Raw genomic sequence first — 13,801 nt, forward strand, 5'->3', positions numbered from 1 at the left:
TTTTTTTTTTTTTTTTTTTTTTTTTTTTTTTTTTTTTTTTTTTTTTTTTTTTTTTTTTTACGTCGTGCTTACCCTCGTTCTTTAAACGGCGCTATCTTGAATAGTTTAGCTAAAGCGAGTCTCAATGACCTCATTTTAGGCAAGTTCGCACGGGTCCCGCAGGGTTTCGCAACTCGACTTACCCTACGTCGCGAGACATGCATATGATAATTATGTGCGCATATTTTAATAGGTGCGATCATACCAGCACTAATTCATCGGATCCCATCAGAACTCCGCAGTTAAGCGTGCTTGGGCGAGAGTAGTACTAGGATGGGTGACCTCCTGGGAAGTCCTCGTGTTGCACCTCTTTTTTTTTTTTTTTTTTTTTTTTTTTTTTTTTTTTTTTTTTTTTTTACGTCGTGCCTACCCTCGTTCTTTAAACGGCACTATCTTGAATAGTTTAGCTAAAGCGAGTCTCAATGACCTCATTTTAGGCAAGCTCGCACGGGCCCCGCAGGGATTCGCAGCTCGACTTACCTTACGTCGCAAGACATGCATATGATAATAATGTGCGCATATTATAATAGGTGCGATCATACCAGTACTAATGCACCGGATCCCATCAGAACTCCGCAGTTAAGCGTGCTTGGGCGAGAGTAGTACTAGGATGGTTGACCTCCTGGGAAGTCCTCGTGTTGCACCTCTTTTTTTTTTTTTTTTTTTTTTTTTTTTTTTTTTTTACATCGTGCTTACCCTCGTTCTTTAAACGGCGCTATCTTGAATAGTTTAGCTAAAGCGAGTCTCAATGACCTCATTTTAGGCAAGCTCGCACGGGCCCCGCAGGGATTCGCAGCTCGACTTACCCTACGTCGCAAGACATGCATATGATAATTATGTGCGCATATTTTAATAGGTGTGATCATACCAGCACTAATGCACCGGATCCCATCAGAACTCCGCAGTTAAGCGTGCTTGGGCGAGAGTAGTACTAGGATGGGTGACCTCCTGGGAAGTCCTCGTGTTGCACCTCTTTTTTTTTTTTTTTTTTTCTTTTTTTTTTTTTACGTCGTGCTTACCCTCGTTCTTTAAACGGCGCTATCTTGAATAGTTTAGCTAAAGCGAGTCTCAATGACCTCATTTTAGGCAAGCTCGCACGGGCCCCGCAGGGATTCGCAGCTCGACTTACGCTACGTCGCAAGACATGCATATGATAATTATGTGCGCATATTATAATAGGTGCGATCATACCAGCACTAATGCACCGGATCCCATCAGAACTCCGCAGTTAAGCGTGCTTGGGCGAGAGTAGTACTAGGATGGCTGACCTCCTGGGAAGTCCTCGTGTTGCACCTCTGTTTTTTTTTTTTTTTTTTTCTTTTTTTTTTTTACGTCGTGCTTACCCTCGTTCTTTAAACGGAGCTATCTTGAATAGTTTAGCTAAAGCGAGTCTCAATGACCTCATTTTAGGCAAGCTCGCACGGGCCCCGCAGGGATTCGCAGCTCGACTTACCCTACGTCGCAAGACATGCATATGATAATTATGTGCGCATATTATAATAGGTGCGATCATACCAGCACTAATGCACCGGATCCCATCAGAACTCCGCAGTTAAGCGTGCTTGGGCGAGAGTAGTACTAGGATGGCTGACCTCCTGGGAAGTCCTCGTGTTGCACCTCTTTTTTTTTTTTTTTTTTTTTTTACGTCGTGCTTACCCTCGTTCTTTAAACGGCGCTATCTTGCACAGTTTAGTTAAAGCGAGTCTCAATGACCTGATTTTAGGCAAGCTCCCACGGGCCCCGCAGGGATTTGCAACTCGACTTACCCTACGTCGCGACACATGCATATGATAATTATGTGCGCATATTTTAATAGGTGCGATCATACCATCACTAATTCATCGGATCCCATCAGAACTCCGCAGTTAAGCGTGCTTGGGCGAGAGTAGTACTAGGATGGGTGACCTCCTGGGAAGTCCTCGTGTTGCACCTCTTTTTTTTTTTTTTTTTTTTTTTTTTTTTATTTACGTCGTGCTTACCCTCGTTCTTTAAACGGCGCTATCTTGAATAGTTTAGCTAAAGCGAGTCTCAATGACCTCATTTTAGGCAAGTTCGCACGGGTCCCGCAGGGTTTCGCAACTCGACTTACCCTACGTCGCGAGACATGCATATGATAATTATGTGCGCATATTTTAATAGGTGCGATCATACCAGCACTAATTCATCGGATCCCATCAGAACTCCGCAGTTAAGCGTGCTTGGGCGAGAGTAGTACTAGGATGGGTGACCTCCTGGGAAGTCCTCGTGTTGCACCTCTTTTTTTTTTTTTTTTTTTTTTTTTTTTTTTTTTTTTTTTTTTTTTTTTTTTTTTTTTTTTTACGTCGTGCCTACCCTCGTTCTTTAAACGGCACTATCTTGAATAGTTTAGCTAAAGCGAGTCTCAATGACCTCATTTTAGGCAAGCTCGCACGGGCCCCGCAGGGATTCGCAGCTCGACTTACCTTACGTCGCAAGACATGCATATGATAATAATGTGCGCATATTATAATAGGTGCGATCATACCAGTACTAATGCACCGGATCCCATCAGAACTCCGCAGTTAAGCGTGCTTGGGCGAGAGTAGTACTAGGATGGTTGACCTCCTGGGAAGTCCTCGTGTTGCACCTCTTTTTTTTTTTTTTTTTTTTTACATCGTGCTTACCCTCGTTCTTTAAACGGCGCTATCTTGAATAGTTTAGCTAAAGCGAGTCTCAATGACCTCATTTTAGGCAAGCTCGCACGGGCCCCGCAGGGATTCGCAGCTCGACTTACCCTACGTCGCAAGACATGCATATGATAATTATGTGCGCATATTATAATAGGTGCGATCATACCAGCACTAATGCACCGGATCCCATCAGAACTCCGCAGTTAAGCGTGCTTGGGCGAGAGTAGTACTAGGATGGCTGACCTCCTGGGAAGTCCTCGTGTTGCACCTCTTTTTTTTTTTTTTTTTACGTCGTGCTTACCCTCGTTCTTTAAACGGCGCTATCTTGCACAGTTTAGTAAAAGCGAGTCTCAATGACCTGATTTTAGGCAAGCTCCCACGGGCCCCGCAGGGATTTGCAACTCGACTTACCCTACGTCGCGAGACATGCATATGATAATTATGTGCGCATATTTTAATAGGTGTGATCATACCAGCACTAATGCACCGGATCCCATCAGAACTCCGCAGTTAAGCGTGCTTGGGCGAGAGTAGTACTAGGATGGGTGACCTCCTGGGAAGTCCTCGTGTTGCACCTCTTTTTTTTTTTTTTTTTTCTTTTTTTTTTTTTTACGTCGTGCTTACCCTCGTTCTTTAAACGGCGCTATCTTGAATAGTTTAGCTAAAGCGAGTCTCAATGACCTCATTTTAGGCAAGCTCGCACGGGCCCCGCAGGGATTCGCAGCTCGACTTACCCTACGTCGCAAGACATGCATATGATAATTATGTGCGCATATTATAATAGGTGCGATCATACCAGCACTAATGCACCGGATCCCATCAGAACTCCGCAGTTAAGCGTGCTTGGGCGAGAGTAGTACTAGGATGGCTGACCTCCTGGGAAGTCCTCGTGTTGCACCTCTTTTTTTTTTTTTTTTTTTTTTTTTTTACGTCGTGCTTACCCTCGTTCTTTAAACGGCGCTATCTTGCACAGTTTAGTTAAAGCGAGTCTCAATGACCTGATTTTAGGCAAGCTCCCACGGGCCCCGCAGGGATTTGCAACTCGACTTACCCTACGTCGCGAGACATGCATATGATAATTATGTGCGCATATTTTAATAGGTGCGATCATACCATCACTAATTCATCGGATCCCATCAGAACTCCGCAGTTAAGCGTGCTTGGGCGAGAGTAGTACTAGGATGGGTGACCTCCTGGGAAGTCCTCGTGTTGCACCTCTTTTTTTTTTTTTTTTTTTTTTTTTTTTTTTTTTTTTTTTTTTACGTCGTGCCTACCCTCGTTCTTTAAACGGCACTATCTTGAATAGTTTAGCTAAAGCGAGTCTCAATGACCTCATTTTAGGCAAGCTCGCACGGGCCCCGCAGGGATTCGCAGCTCGACTTACCTTACGTCGCAAGACATGCATATGATAATAATGTGCGCATATTATAATAGGTGCGATCATACCAGTACTAATGCACCGGATCCCATCAGAACTCCGCAGTTAAGCGTGCTTGGGCGAGAGTAGTACTAGGATGGGTGACCTCCTGGGAAGTCCTCGTGTTGCACCTCTTTTTTTTTTTTTTTTTTTTTTTTTTTTTTTTTTTTTTTTTTTTTTTTTTTTTTTTTTTTTTTTTACGTCGTGCCTACCCTCGTTCTTTAAACGGCACTATCTTGAATAGTTTAGCTAAAGCGAGTCTCAATGACCTCATTTTAGGCAAGCTCGCACGGGCCCCGCAGGGATTCGCAGCTCGACTTACCTTACGTCGCAAGACATGCATATGATAATAATGTGCGCATATTATAATAGGTGCGATCATACCAGTACTAATGCACCGGATCCCATCAGAACTCCGCAGTTAAGCGTGCTTGGGCGAGAGTAGTACTAGGATGGGTGACCTCCTGGGAAGTCCTCGTGTTGCACCTCTTTTTTTTTTTTTTTTTTTTTTTTTTTTTTTTACGTCGTGCTTACCCTCGTTCTTTAAACGGCGCTATCTTGAATAGTTTAGCTAAAGCGAGTCTCAATGACCTCATTTTAGGCAAGCTCGCACGGGCCCCGCAAGGATTCGCAGCTCGACTTACCCTACGTCGCGAGACATGCATATGATAATTATGTGCGCATATTTTAATAGGTGCGATCATACCAGCACTAATGCACCGGATCCCATCAGAACTCCGCAGTTAAGCGCGCTTGGGCGAGAGTAGTACTAGGATGGGTGACCTCCTGGGAAGTCATCGTGTTGCACCTTCTTTTTTTTTTTTTTTTTTTTTTTTTTTTTTTTTTTTACGTCGTGCTTACCCTCGTTCTTTAAACGGCGGTATCTCGCATAGTTTAGCTAAAGCGAGTCTCAATGACCTGATCTTAGGCAAGCTCGCATGGGCCCCGCAGGGATTCGCAGCTCGACTTACCCTACGTCGCGAGACATGCATATGATAATTATGTGCGCATATTTTAATAGGTGCGATCATACCAGCACTAATGCACCGGATCCCATCAGAACTCCGCAGTTAAGCGTCCTTGGGCCAGAGTAGTACTAGGATGGGTGACCTCCGCAGTTAAGCGTGCTTGGGCGAGAGTAGTACTAAGATGGGTGACCTCCTGGGAAGTCCTCGTGTTGCACCTCTTTTTTTTTTTTTTTTTTTACGTCGTGCTTACCCTCGTTCTTTAAACGGCGCTATCTAGCATACTTTAGCTAAAGCGAGTCTCAATGACCAGATCTTTGGCAAGCTCGCACGGGCCCCTCAGGGATTCGCAGCTCGACTTACCCTACGTCGCGAGACATGCATATGATAATTATGTGCGCATATTTTAATAGGTGCGATCATACCAGCACTAATGCACCGGATCCCATCAGATCTCCGCAGTTAAGCGTCCTTGGGCCAGAGTAGTACTAGGATGGGTGACCTCCGCAGTTAAGCGTCCTTGGGCCAGAGTAGTACTAGGATGGGTGACCTCCTGGGAAGTCCTCGTGTTGCACCTCTTTTTTTTTTTTTTTTACGTCGTGCTTACCCTCGTTCTTTAAACGGCGCTATCTTGAATAGTTTAGCTAAAGCGAGTCTCAATGACCTGATTTTAGACAAGCTCGCACGGGCCCCGCAGGGATTCGCAGCTCGACTTACCCTACGTCACGAGACATGCATATGATAATTATGTGCGCATATTTTAATAGGTGCGGTCATACCAGCACTAATGAACCGGATCCCATCAGAACTCCGCAGTTAAGCGTCCTTGGGCCAGAGTAGTACTAGGATGGGTGACCTCCTGGGAAGTCCTCGTGTTGCACTTCTTTTTTTTTTTTTTTTTTTTTTTTTTTTTTTTTTTTTACGTCGTGCCTACCCTCGTTCTTTAAACGGCACTATCTTGAATAGTTTAGCTAAAGCGAGTCTCAATGACCTCATTTTAGGCAAGCTCGCACGGGCCCCGCAGGGATTCGCAGCTCGACTTACCTTACGTCGCAAGACATGCATATGATAATAATGTGCGCATATTATAATAGGTGCGATCATACCAGTACTAATGCACCGGATCCCATCAGAACTCCGCAGTTAAGCGTGCTTGGGCGAGAGTAGTACTAGGATGGGTGACCTCCTGGGAAGTCCTCGTGTTGCACCTCTTTTTTTTTTTTTTTTTTTTTTTTTTTTTTTTTTTTTTTTTTTTTTTTTTTTTTTTTTTTTTTTACGTCGTGCTTACCCTCGTTCTTTAAACGGCGCTATCTTGAATAGTTTAGCTAAAGCGAGTCTCAATGACCTCATTTTAGGCAAGCTCGCACGGGCCCCGCAAGGATTCGCAGCTCGACTTACCCTACGTCGCGAGACATGCATATGATAATTATGTGCGCATATTTTAATAGGTGCGATCATACCAGCACTAATGCACCGGATCCCATCAGAACTCCGCAGTTAAGCGCGCTTGGGCGAGAGTAGTACTAGGATGGGTGACCTCCTGGGAAGTCATCGTGTTGCACCTTCTTTTTTTTTTTTTTTTTTTTTTTTTTTTTACGTCGTGCTTACCCTCGTTCTTTAAACGGCGCTATCTCGCATAGTTTAGCTAAAGCGAGTCTCAATGACCTGATCTTAGGCAAGCTCGCATGGGCCCCGCAGGGATTCGCAGCTCGACTTACCCTACGTCGCGAGACATGCATATGATAATTATGTGCGCATATTTTAATAGGTGCGATCATACCAGCACTAATGCACCGGATCCCATCAGAACTCCGCAGTTAAGCGTCCTTGGGCCAGAGTAGTACTAGGATGGGTGACCTCCGCAGTTAAGCGTGCTTGGGCGAGAGTAGTACTAAGATGGGTGACCTCCTGGGAAGTCCTCGTGTTGCACCTCTTTTTTTTTTTTTTTTTTTACGTCGTGCTTACCCTCGTTCTTTAAACGGCGCTATCTAGCATACTTTAGCTAAAGCGAGTCTCAATGACCAGATCTTTGGCAAGCTCGCACGGGCCCCTCAGGGATTCGCAGCTCGACTTACCCTACGTCGCGAGACATGCATATGATAATTATGTGCGCATATTTTAATAGGTGCGATCATACCAGCACTAATGCACCGGATCCCATCAGATCTCCGCAGTTAAGCGTCCTTGGGCCAGAGTAGTACTAGGATGGGTGACCTCCGCAGTTAAGCGTCCTTGGGCCAGAGTAGTACTAGGATGGGTGACCTCCTGGGAAGTCCTCGTGTTGCACCTCTTTTTTTTTTTTTTTTACGTCGTGCTTACCCTCGTTCTTTAAACGGCGCTATCTTGAATAGTTTAGCTAAAGCGAGTCTCAATGACCTGATTTTAGACAAGCTCGCACGGGCCCCGCAGGGATTCGCAGCTCGACTTACCCTACGTCACGAGACATGCATATGATAATTATGTGCGCATATTTTAATAGGTGCGATCATACCAGCACTAATGAACCGGATCCCATCAGAACTCCGCAGTTAAGCGTCCTTGGGCCAGAGTAGTACTAGGATGGGTGACCTCCTGGGAAGTCCTCGTGTTGCACTTCTTTTTTTTTTTTTTTTTTTTTTTTTACGTCGTGCTTACCCTCGTTCTTTAAATCTTGCATAGTTTAGCTAAAGCGAGTCTCAATGACCTGATTTTAGGCAAGCTCCCACGGGCCCCGCAGGGATTCACAACTCGACTTACACTACGTCGCGAGACATGCATATGATAATTATGTGCGCACATTTTAATAGGTGCGATCATACCAGCACTAATGTACTGGATCCCATCAGAACTCCGCAGTTAAGCGTGCTTGGGCGAGAGTAGTACTAGGATGGGTGACCTCCTGGAAAGTCCTCGTATTGCACCTCTTTTTTTTTTTTTTTTTTACGTCGTGCTTACCCTCGTTCTTTAAACGGCGCTATCTTGCATAGTTTAGCTAAAGCGAGTTTCAATGACCTGATTTTAGGCAAGCTCCCACAGGTCCCGCAGGTATTCGCAGCTCGACTTACCCTACGTCGCGAGACATGCATATGATAATTATGTGCGCATATTATAATAGGTGCGATCATACCAGCACTAATGCACCGGATCCCATCAGAACTCCGCAGTTAAGCGTGCTTGGGCGAGAGTATTACTAGGATGGGTGACCTCCTGCGAAGTCCTCGTGTTGCACCTCTTCTTTTTTTTTTTTTTTACGTCGTGCTTACCCTCGTTCTTTAAACGGAGCTATCTTGAATAGTTTAGCTAAAGCGAGTCTCAATGACCTGATTTTAGGCAAGCTCGCACGGGCCCCGCAGGGATTCGCAGCTCGACTTACCCTACGTCGCGAGACATGCATATGATAATTATGTGCGCATATTTTAATAGGTGCGATCATACTAGCACTAATGCACCGGATCCCATCAGAACTCCGCAGTTAAGCGTGCTTGGGCGAGAGTAGTACTAGGATGGGTGACCTCCTGGGAAGTCCTCGTGTTGCACCTCTTTTTTTTTTTTTTTTTTTTTTTTTTTTTTTTTTTTACGTCGTGGTTACCCTCGTTCTTTAAACGGAGCTATCTTGAATAGTTTAGCTAAAGCGAGTCTCAATGACCTGATTTTAGGCAAGCTCGCACGGGCCCCGCAGGGATTCGCAGCTCGACTTACCCTACGTCGCGAGACATGCATATGATAATTATGTGCGCATATTTTAATAGGTGCGATCATACCAGCACTAATGCACCGGATCCCATCAGAACTCCGCAGTTAAGCGTGCTTGGGCGAGAGTAGTACTAGGATGGGTGACCTCCTGGGAAGTCCTCGTATTGCACCTCTTTTTTTTTTTTTTTTTACGTCGTGCTTACCCTCGTTCTTTAAACGGCGCTATCTAGCATACTTTAGCTAAAGCGAGTCTCAATGACCAGATCTTTGGCAAGCTCGCACGGGCCCCGCAGGGATTCGCAGCTCGACTAAACCTACGTCGCGAGACATGCATATGATAATTATGTGCGCATATTTTAATAGGTGCGATCATACCAGCACTAATGCATCGGATCCCATCAGAACTCTGCAGTTAAGTGTGCTTGGGCGAGAGTAGTACTAGGATGGGTGACCTCCAGGGAAGTCCTCGTGTTGCACCTCTTTTTTTTTTTTTTTTTTTTTTTTTTTTTTTTTTTTTTTTTTTTTTACGTCGTGGTTACCCTAGTTCTTTAAACGGAGCTATCTTGAATAGTTTAGCTAAAGCGAGTCTCAATGACCTGATTTTAGGCAAGCTCGCACGGGCCCCGCAGGGATTCGCAGCTCGACTTACCCTACGTCGCGAGACATGCATATGATAATTATGTGCGCATATTTTAATAGGTGCGTTCATACCAGCACTAATGAACCGGATCCCATCAGAACTCCGCAGTTAAGCGTGCTTGGGCGAGAGTAGTACTAGGATGGGTGACCTCCTGGGAAGTCCTCGTGTTGCACCTCTTTTTTTTTTTTTTTTTTTACGTCGTGCTTACCCTCGTTCTTTAAACGGCGCTATCTTGAATAGTTTTGCTAAAGCGAGTCTCAATGACCTGATTTTAGGCAAGCTCGCACGGGCCCTGTAGGGATTCGCAGCTCGACTTACCCTACGTCGCAAGACATGCATATGATAATTATGTGCGCATATTATAATAGGTGCGATCATACCAGCACTAATGCACCGGATCCCATCAGAACTCCGCAGTTAAGCGTGCTTGGGTGAGAGTAGTACTAGGATGGGTGACCTCCTGGGAAGTCCTCGTGTTGCACCTCTTTTTTTTTTTTTTTTTTTTTTTTTTTTTTTTTTTTTTTTTTTTTTTTTTTTTTTTTTTTTTTTACGTCGTGGTTACCCTCGTTCTTTAAACGGAGCTATCTTGAATAGTTTAGCTAAAGCGAGTCTCAATGACCTCATTTTAGGCAAGCTCGCACGGGCCCCGCAGGGATTCGCAGCTCGACTTACCCTACGTCGCGAGACATGCATATGATAATTATGTGCGCATATTTTAATAGGTGCGATCATACCAGCACTAATGCACCGGATCCCATCAGAACTCCGCAGTTAAGCGTGCTTGGGCGAGAGTAGTACTAGGATGGGTGACCTCCTGGGAAGTCCTCGTGTTGCACCTCTTTTTTTTTTTTTTTCTTACGTCGTGCTTACCCTCGTTCTTTAAACGGCGCTATCTCGCATAGTTTAGCTAAAGCGAGTCTCAATGACCAGATCTTTGGCAAGCTCGCACGGGCCCCGCAGGGATTCGCAGCTCGACTTACCCTACGTCGCGAGACATGCATATGATAATTATGTGCGCATATTTTAATAGGTGCGATCATACCAGCACTAATGAACCGGATCCCATCAGAACTCCGCAGTTAAGCGTGCTTGGGCGAGAGTAGTACTAGGATGGGTGACCTCCTGGGAAGTCCTCGTGTTGCACCTCTTTTTTTTTTTTTTTTTTACGTCGTGCTTACCCTCGTTCTTTAAACGGCGCTATCTTGAATAGTTTTGCTAAAGCGAGTCTCAATGACCTGATTTTAGGCAAGCTCGCACGGGCCCCGCAGGGATTCGCAGCTCGACTTACCTTACGTCGCAAGACATGCATATGATAATAATGTGCGCATATTATAATAGGTGCGATCATACCAGTACTAATGCACCGGATCCCATCAGAACTCCGCAGTTAAGCGTGCTTGGGCGAGAGTTGTACTAGGATGGGTGACCTCCTGGGAAGTCCTCGTGTTGCACCTCTTTTTTTTTTTTTTTTTTTTTTTTTTTTTTTTTTTTTTTTTTTTTTTTTTTTTTTTTTTTACGTCGTGCTTACCCTCGTTCTTTAAACGGCGCTATCTTGAATAGTTTAGCTAAAGCGAGTCTCAATGACCTCATTTTAGGCAAGCTCGCACGGGCCCCGCAGGGATTCGCAGCTCGACTTACCCTACGTCGCGAGACATGCATATGATAATTATGTGCGCATATTTTAATAGGTGCGATCATACCAGCACTAATGCACCGGATCCCATCAGAACTCCGCAGTTAAGCGCGCTTGGGCGAGAGTAGTACTAGGATGGGTGACCTCCTGGGAAGTCATCGTGTTGCACCTTCTTTTTTTTTTTTTTTTTTTTTTTTTTTTTTTTTACGTCGTGCTTACCCTCGTTCTTTAAACGGCGCTATCTCGCATAGTTTAGCTAAAGCGAGTCTCAATGACCTGATCTTAGGCAAGCTCGCATGGGCCCCGCAGGGATTCGCAGCTCGACTTACCCTACGTCGCGAGACATGCATATGATAATTATGTGCGCATATTTTAATAGGTGCGATCATACCAGCACTAATGCACCGGATCCCATCAGAACTCCGCAGTTAAGCGTCCTTGGGCCAGAGTAGTACTAGGATGGGTGACCTCCGCAGTTAAGCGTGCTTGGGCGAGAGTAGTACTAAGATGGGTGACCTCCTGGGAAGTCCTCGTGTTGCACCTCTTTTTTTTTTTTTACGTCGTGCTTACCCTCGTTCTTTAAACGGCGCTATCTAGCATACTTTAGCTAAAGCGAGTCTCAATGACCAGATCTTTGGCAAGCTCGCACGGGCCCCTCAGGGATTCGCAGCTCGACTTACCCTACGTCGCGAGACATGCATATGATAATTATGTGCGCATATTTTAATAGGTGCGATCATACCAGCACTAATGCACCGGATCCCATCAGAACTCCGCAGTTAAGCGTCCTTGGGCCAGAGTAGTACTAGGATGGGTGACCTCCGCAGTTAAGCGTCCTTGGGCCAGAGTAGTACTCGGATGGGTGACCTCCTGGGAAGTCCTCGTGTTGCACCTCTTTTTTTTTTTTTTTTACGTCGTGCTTACCCTCGTTCTTTAAACGGCGCTATCTTGAATAGTTTAGCTAAAGCGAGTCTCAATGACCTGATTTTAGACAAGCTCGCACGGGCCCCGCAGGGATTCGCAGCTCGACTTACCCTACGTCACGAGACATGCATATGATAATTATGTGCGCATATTTTAATAGGTGCGATCATACCAGCACTAATGAACCGGATCCCATCAGAACTCCGCAGTTAAGCGTCCTTGGGCCAGAGTAGTACTAGGATGGGTGACCTCCTGGGAAGTCCTCGTGTTGCACTTCTTTTTTTTTTTTTTTTTTTTTTTTACGTCGTGCTTACCCTCGTTCTTTAAATCTTGCATAGTTTAGCTAAAGCGAGTCTCAATGACCTGATTTTAGGCAAGCTCCCACGGGCCCCGCAGGGATTCACAACTCGACTTACACTACGTCGCGAGACATGCATATGATAATTATGTGCGCACATTTTAATAGGTGCGATCATACCAGCACTAATGTACTGGATCCCATCAGAACTCCGCAGTTAAGCGTGCTTGGGCGAGAGTAGTACTAGGATGGGTGACCTCCTGGAAAGTCCTCGTATTGCACCTCTTTTTTTTTTTTTTTTTACGTCGTGCTTACCCTCGTTCTTTAAACGGCGCTATCTTGCATAGTTTAGCTAAAGCGAGTTTCAATGACCTGATTTTAGGCAAGCTCCCACAGGTCCCGCAGGTATTCGCAGCTCGACTTACCCTACGTCGCGAGACATGCATATGATAATTATGTGCGCATATTATAATAGGTGCGATCATACCAGCACTAATGCACCGGATCCCATCAGAACTCCGCAGTTAAGCGTGCTTGGGCGAGAGTATTACTAGGATGGGTGACCTCCTGGGAAGTCCTCGTGTTGCACCTCTTCTTTTTTTTTTTTTTTTTACGTCGTGCTTACCCTCGTTCTTTAAACGGAGCTATCTTGAATAGTTTAGCTAAAGCGAGTCTCAATGACCTGATTTTAGGCAAGCTCGCACGGGCCCCGCAGGGATTCGCAGCTCGACTTACCCTACGTCGCGAGACATGCATATGATAATTATGTGCGCATATTTTAATAGGTGCGATCATACTAGCACTAATGCACCGGATCCCATCAGAACTCCGCAGTTAAGCGTGCTTGGGCGAGAGTAGTACTAGGATGGGTGACCTCCTGGGAAGTCCTTGTGTTGCACCTCTTTTTTTTTTTTTTTTTTTTTTTTTTTTTTTTTTTTTTTTTTTTTTTTTTTTTTTTTTTTTTACGTCGTGGTTACCCTCGTTCTTTAAACGGAGCTATCTTGAATAGTTTAGCTAAAGCGAGTCTCAATGACCTGATTTTAGGCAAGCTCGCACGGGCCCCGCAGGGATTCGCATCTCGACTTACCCTACGTCGCGAGACATGCATATGATAATTATGTGCGCATATTTTAATAGGTGCGATCATACCAGCACTAATGCACCGGATCCCATCAGAACTCCGCAGTTAAGCGTGCTTGGGCGAGAGTAGTACTAGGATGGGTGACCTCTTGGGAAGTCCTCGTGTTGCACCTCTTTTTTTTTTTTTTTTTTACGTCGTGCTTACCCTCGTTCTTTAAACGGCGCTATCTAGCATACTTTAGCTAAAGCGAGTCTCAATGACCAGATCTTTGGCAAGCTCGCACGGGCCCCGCAGGGATTCGCAGCTCGACTAAACCTACGTCGCGAGACATGCATATGATAATTATGTGCGCATATTTTAATAGGTGCGATCATACCAGCACTAATGCATCGGATCCCATCAGAACTCTGCAGTTAAGTGTGCTTGGGCGAGAGTAGTACTAGGATGGGTGACCTCCTGGGAAGTCCTCGTGTTGCACCTCTTT

General features: G+C 45.2%; 33 non-coding genes and 9 pseudogenes across 33 annotated transcripts; all 42 read left to right on the forward strand.

Moving 5' to 3' along the window:
- The first annotated feature begins 230 nt into the window (after positions 1-230).
- Positions 231-349, forward strand: LOC148560173 (5S ribosomal RNA). Its single transcript, XR_015890353.1, has one exon. It is a non-coding gene; the product is annotated as a 5S ribosomal RNA (ribosomal RNA).
- A 218-nt stretch (positions 350-567) lies between these two features.
- LOC148560174 (5S ribosomal RNA) lies at positions 568-686 on the forward strand. The gene has a single exon (XR_015889985.1). It is a non-coding gene; the product is annotated as a 5S ribosomal RNA (ribosomal RNA).
- A 207-nt stretch (positions 687-893) lies between these two features.
- Positions 894-1,012, forward strand: LOC148560175 (5S ribosomal RNA). The gene has a single exon (XR_015888834.1). It is a non-coding gene; the product is annotated as a 5S ribosomal RNA (ribosomal RNA).
- Positions 1,013-1,216: 204 nt separating this feature from the next.
- LOC148560176 (5S ribosomal RNA) lies at positions 1,217-1,335 on the forward strand. The gene has a single exon (XR_015889756.1). It is a non-coding gene; the product is annotated as a 5S ribosomal RNA (ribosomal RNA).
- Positions 1,336-1,540: 205 nt separating this feature from the next.
- LOC148560177 (5S ribosomal RNA) lies at positions 1,541-1,659 on the forward strand. The gene has a single exon (XR_015889757.1). It is a non-coding gene; the product is annotated as a 5S ribosomal RNA (ribosomal RNA).
- A 194-nt stretch (positions 1,660-1,853) lies between these two features.
- Positions 1,854-1,972, forward strand: LOC148560178 (5S ribosomal RNA). Its single transcript, XR_015891276.1, has one exon. It is a non-coding gene; the product is annotated as a 5S ribosomal RNA (ribosomal RNA).
- A 204-nt stretch (positions 1,973-2,176) lies between these two features.
- On the forward strand, positions 2,177-2,295 carry LOC148560179 (5S ribosomal RNA). The gene has a single exon (XR_015890354.1). It is a non-coding gene; the product is annotated as a 5S ribosomal RNA (ribosomal RNA).
- A 233-nt stretch (positions 2,296-2,528) lies between these two features.
- Positions 2,529-2,647, forward strand: LOC148560180 (5S ribosomal RNA). The gene has a single exon (XR_015889986.1). It is a non-coding gene; the product is annotated as a 5S ribosomal RNA (ribosomal RNA).
- A 192-nt stretch (positions 2,648-2,839) lies between these two features.
- On the forward strand, positions 2,840-2,958 carry LOC148560181 (5S ribosomal RNA). The gene has a single exon (XR_015889758.1). It is a non-coding gene; the product is annotated as a 5S ribosomal RNA (ribosomal RNA).
- A 188-nt stretch (positions 2,959-3,146) lies between these two features.
- LOC148560182 (5S ribosomal RNA) lies at positions 3,147-3,265 on the forward strand. The gene has a single exon (XR_015888835.1). It is a non-coding gene; the product is annotated as a 5S ribosomal RNA (ribosomal RNA).
- A 204-nt stretch (positions 3,266-3,469) lies between these two features.
- LOC148560183 (5S ribosomal RNA) lies at positions 3,470-3,588 on the forward strand. Its single transcript, XR_015889759.1, has one exon. It is a non-coding gene; the product is annotated as a 5S ribosomal RNA (ribosomal RNA).
- A 198-nt stretch (positions 3,589-3,786) lies between these two features.
- LOC148560184 (5S ribosomal RNA) lies at positions 3,787-3,905 on the forward strand. The gene has a single exon (XR_015891277.1). It is a non-coding gene; the product is annotated as a 5S ribosomal RNA (ribosomal RNA).
- Positions 3,906-4,119: 214 nt separating this feature from the next.
- Positions 4,120-4,238, forward strand: LOC148560185 (5S ribosomal RNA). The gene has a single exon (XR_015888928.1). It is a non-coding gene; the product is annotated as a 5S ribosomal RNA (ribosomal RNA).
- A 236-nt stretch (positions 4,239-4,474) lies between these two features.
- On the forward strand, positions 4,475-4,593 carry LOC148560186 (5S ribosomal RNA). The gene has a single exon (XR_015888930.1). It is a non-coding gene; the product is annotated as a 5S ribosomal RNA (ribosomal RNA).
- Positions 4,594-4,796: 203 nt separating this feature from the next.
- Positions 4,797-4,915, forward strand: LOC148560187 (5S ribosomal RNA). The gene has a single exon (XR_015890650.1). It is a non-coding gene; the product is annotated as a 5S ribosomal RNA (ribosomal RNA).
- Positions 4,916-5,123: 208 nt separating this feature from the next.
- On the forward strand, positions 5,124-5,290 carry LOC148560188 (5S ribosomal RNA; annotated as a pseudogene).
- Positions 5,291-5,480: 190 nt separating this feature from the next.
- On the forward strand, positions 5,481-5,647 carry LOC148560189 (5S ribosomal RNA; annotated as a pseudogene).
- A 187-nt stretch (positions 5,648-5,834) lies between these two features.
- LOC148560190 (5S ribosomal RNA) lies at positions 5,835-5,953 on the forward strand (annotated as a pseudogene).
- Positions 5,954-6,161: 208 nt separating this feature from the next.
- Positions 6,162-6,280, forward strand: LOC148560191 (5S ribosomal RNA). Its single transcript, XR_015888931.1, has one exon. It is a non-coding gene; the product is annotated as a 5S ribosomal RNA (ribosomal RNA).
- A 235-nt stretch (positions 6,281-6,515) lies between these two features.
- LOC148560192 (5S ribosomal RNA) lies at positions 6,516-6,634 on the forward strand. Its single transcript, XR_015890652.1, has one exon. It is a non-coding gene; the product is annotated as a 5S ribosomal RNA (ribosomal RNA).
- Positions 6,635-6,835: 201 nt separating this feature from the next.
- On the forward strand, positions 6,836-7,002 carry LOC148560193 (5S ribosomal RNA; annotated as a pseudogene).
- A 190-nt stretch (positions 7,003-7,192) lies between these two features.
- On the forward strand, positions 7,193-7,359 carry LOC148560194 (5S ribosomal RNA; annotated as a pseudogene).
- Positions 7,360-7,546: 187 nt separating this feature from the next.
- On the forward strand, positions 7,547-7,665 carry LOC148560195 (5S ribosomal RNA; annotated as a pseudogene).
- A 188-nt stretch (positions 7,666-7,853) lies between these two features.
- Positions 7,854-7,972, forward strand: LOC148560196 (5S ribosomal RNA). Its single transcript, XR_015891140.1, has one exon. It is a non-coding gene; the product is annotated as a 5S ribosomal RNA (ribosomal RNA).
- A 189-nt stretch (positions 7,973-8,161) lies between these two features.
- On the forward strand, positions 8,162-8,280 carry LOC148560197 (5S ribosomal RNA). The gene has a single exon (XR_015890765.1). It is a non-coding gene; the product is annotated as a 5S ribosomal RNA (ribosomal RNA).
- A 189-nt stretch (positions 8,281-8,469) lies between these two features.
- LOC148560198 (5S ribosomal RNA) lies at positions 8,470-8,588 on the forward strand. The gene has a single exon (XR_015889366.1). It is a non-coding gene; the product is annotated as a 5S ribosomal RNA (ribosomal RNA).
- Positions 8,589-8,795: 207 nt separating this feature from the next.
- On the forward strand, positions 8,796-8,914 carry LOC148560199 (5S ribosomal RNA). Its single transcript, XR_015889574.1, has one exon. It is a non-coding gene; the product is annotated as a 5S ribosomal RNA (ribosomal RNA).
- A 188-nt stretch (positions 8,915-9,102) lies between these two features.
- Positions 9,103-9,221, forward strand: LOC148560200 (5S ribosomal RNA). The gene has a single exon (XR_015891321.1). It is a non-coding gene; the product is annotated as a 5S ribosomal RNA (ribosomal RNA).
- Positions 9,222-9,438: 217 nt separating this feature from the next.
- On the forward strand, positions 9,439-9,557 carry LOC148560201 (5S ribosomal RNA). The gene has a single exon (XR_015890912.1). It is a non-coding gene; the product is annotated as a 5S ribosomal RNA (ribosomal RNA).
- Positions 9,558-9,747: 190 nt separating this feature from the next.
- On the forward strand, positions 9,748-9,866 carry LOC148560202 (5S ribosomal RNA). The gene has a single exon (XR_015889670.1). It is a non-coding gene; the product is annotated as a 5S ribosomal RNA (ribosomal RNA).
- Positions 9,867-10,101: 235 nt separating this feature from the next.
- LOC148560203 (5S ribosomal RNA) lies at positions 10,102-10,220 on the forward strand. Its single transcript, XR_015888502.1, has one exon. It is a non-coding gene; the product is annotated as a 5S ribosomal RNA (ribosomal RNA).
- A 189-nt stretch (positions 10,221-10,409) lies between these two features.
- On the forward strand, positions 10,410-10,528 carry LOC148560204 (5S ribosomal RNA). Its single transcript, XR_015889834.1, has one exon. It is a non-coding gene; the product is annotated as a 5S ribosomal RNA (ribosomal RNA).
- Positions 10,529-10,717: 189 nt separating this feature from the next.
- LOC148560205 (5S ribosomal RNA) lies at positions 10,718-10,836 on the forward strand. Its single transcript, XR_015889964.1, has one exon. It is a non-coding gene; the product is annotated as a 5S ribosomal RNA (ribosomal RNA).
- Positions 10,837-11,067: 231 nt separating this feature from the next.
- Positions 11,068-11,186, forward strand: LOC148560206 (5S ribosomal RNA). The gene has a single exon (XR_015890653.1). It is a non-coding gene; the product is annotated as a 5S ribosomal RNA (ribosomal RNA).
- Positions 11,187-11,391: 205 nt separating this feature from the next.
- LOC148560207 (5S ribosomal RNA) lies at positions 11,392-11,558 on the forward strand (annotated as a pseudogene).
- Positions 11,559-11,742: 184 nt separating this feature from the next.
- LOC148560208 (5S ribosomal RNA) lies at positions 11,743-11,909 on the forward strand (annotated as a pseudogene).
- A 187-nt stretch (positions 11,910-12,096) lies between these two features.
- On the forward strand, positions 12,097-12,215 carry LOC148560209 (5S ribosomal RNA; annotated as a pseudogene).
- Positions 12,216-12,402: 187 nt separating this feature from the next.
- LOC148560210 (5S ribosomal RNA) lies at positions 12,403-12,521 on the forward strand. Its single transcript, XR_015891141.1, has one exon. It is a non-coding gene; the product is annotated as a 5S ribosomal RNA (ribosomal RNA).
- Positions 12,522-12,709: 188 nt separating this feature from the next.
- On the forward strand, positions 12,710-12,828 carry LOC148560211 (5S ribosomal RNA). Its single transcript, XR_015890277.1, has one exon. It is a non-coding gene; the product is annotated as a 5S ribosomal RNA (ribosomal RNA).
- A 191-nt stretch (positions 12,829-13,019) lies between these two features.
- LOC148560212 (5S ribosomal RNA) lies at positions 13,020-13,138 on the forward strand. Its single transcript, XR_015889955.1, has one exon. It is a non-coding gene; the product is annotated as a 5S ribosomal RNA (ribosomal RNA).
- A 233-nt stretch (positions 13,139-13,371) lies between these two features.
- Positions 13,372-13,490, forward strand: LOC148560213 (5S ribosomal RNA). The gene has a single exon (XR_015888684.1). It is a non-coding gene; the product is annotated as a 5S ribosomal RNA (ribosomal RNA).
- Positions 13,491-13,679: 189 nt separating this feature from the next.
- On the forward strand, positions 13,680-13,798 carry LOC148560214 (5S ribosomal RNA). Its single transcript, XR_015890893.1, has one exon. It is a non-coding gene; the product is annotated as a 5S ribosomal RNA (ribosomal RNA).
- Positions 13,799-13,801: the final 3 nt, after the last annotated feature.

The sequence above is a fragment of the Arachis ipaensis genome, chromosome B6, assembly GCF_059453495.1.
Source record: "Arachis ipaensis isolate K30076 ecotype BB chromosome B6, ASM5945349v1, whole genome shotgun sequence".
NCBI lineage: Eukaryota > Viridiplantae > Streptophyta > Magnoliopsida > Fabales > Fabaceae > Arachis > Arachis ipaensis.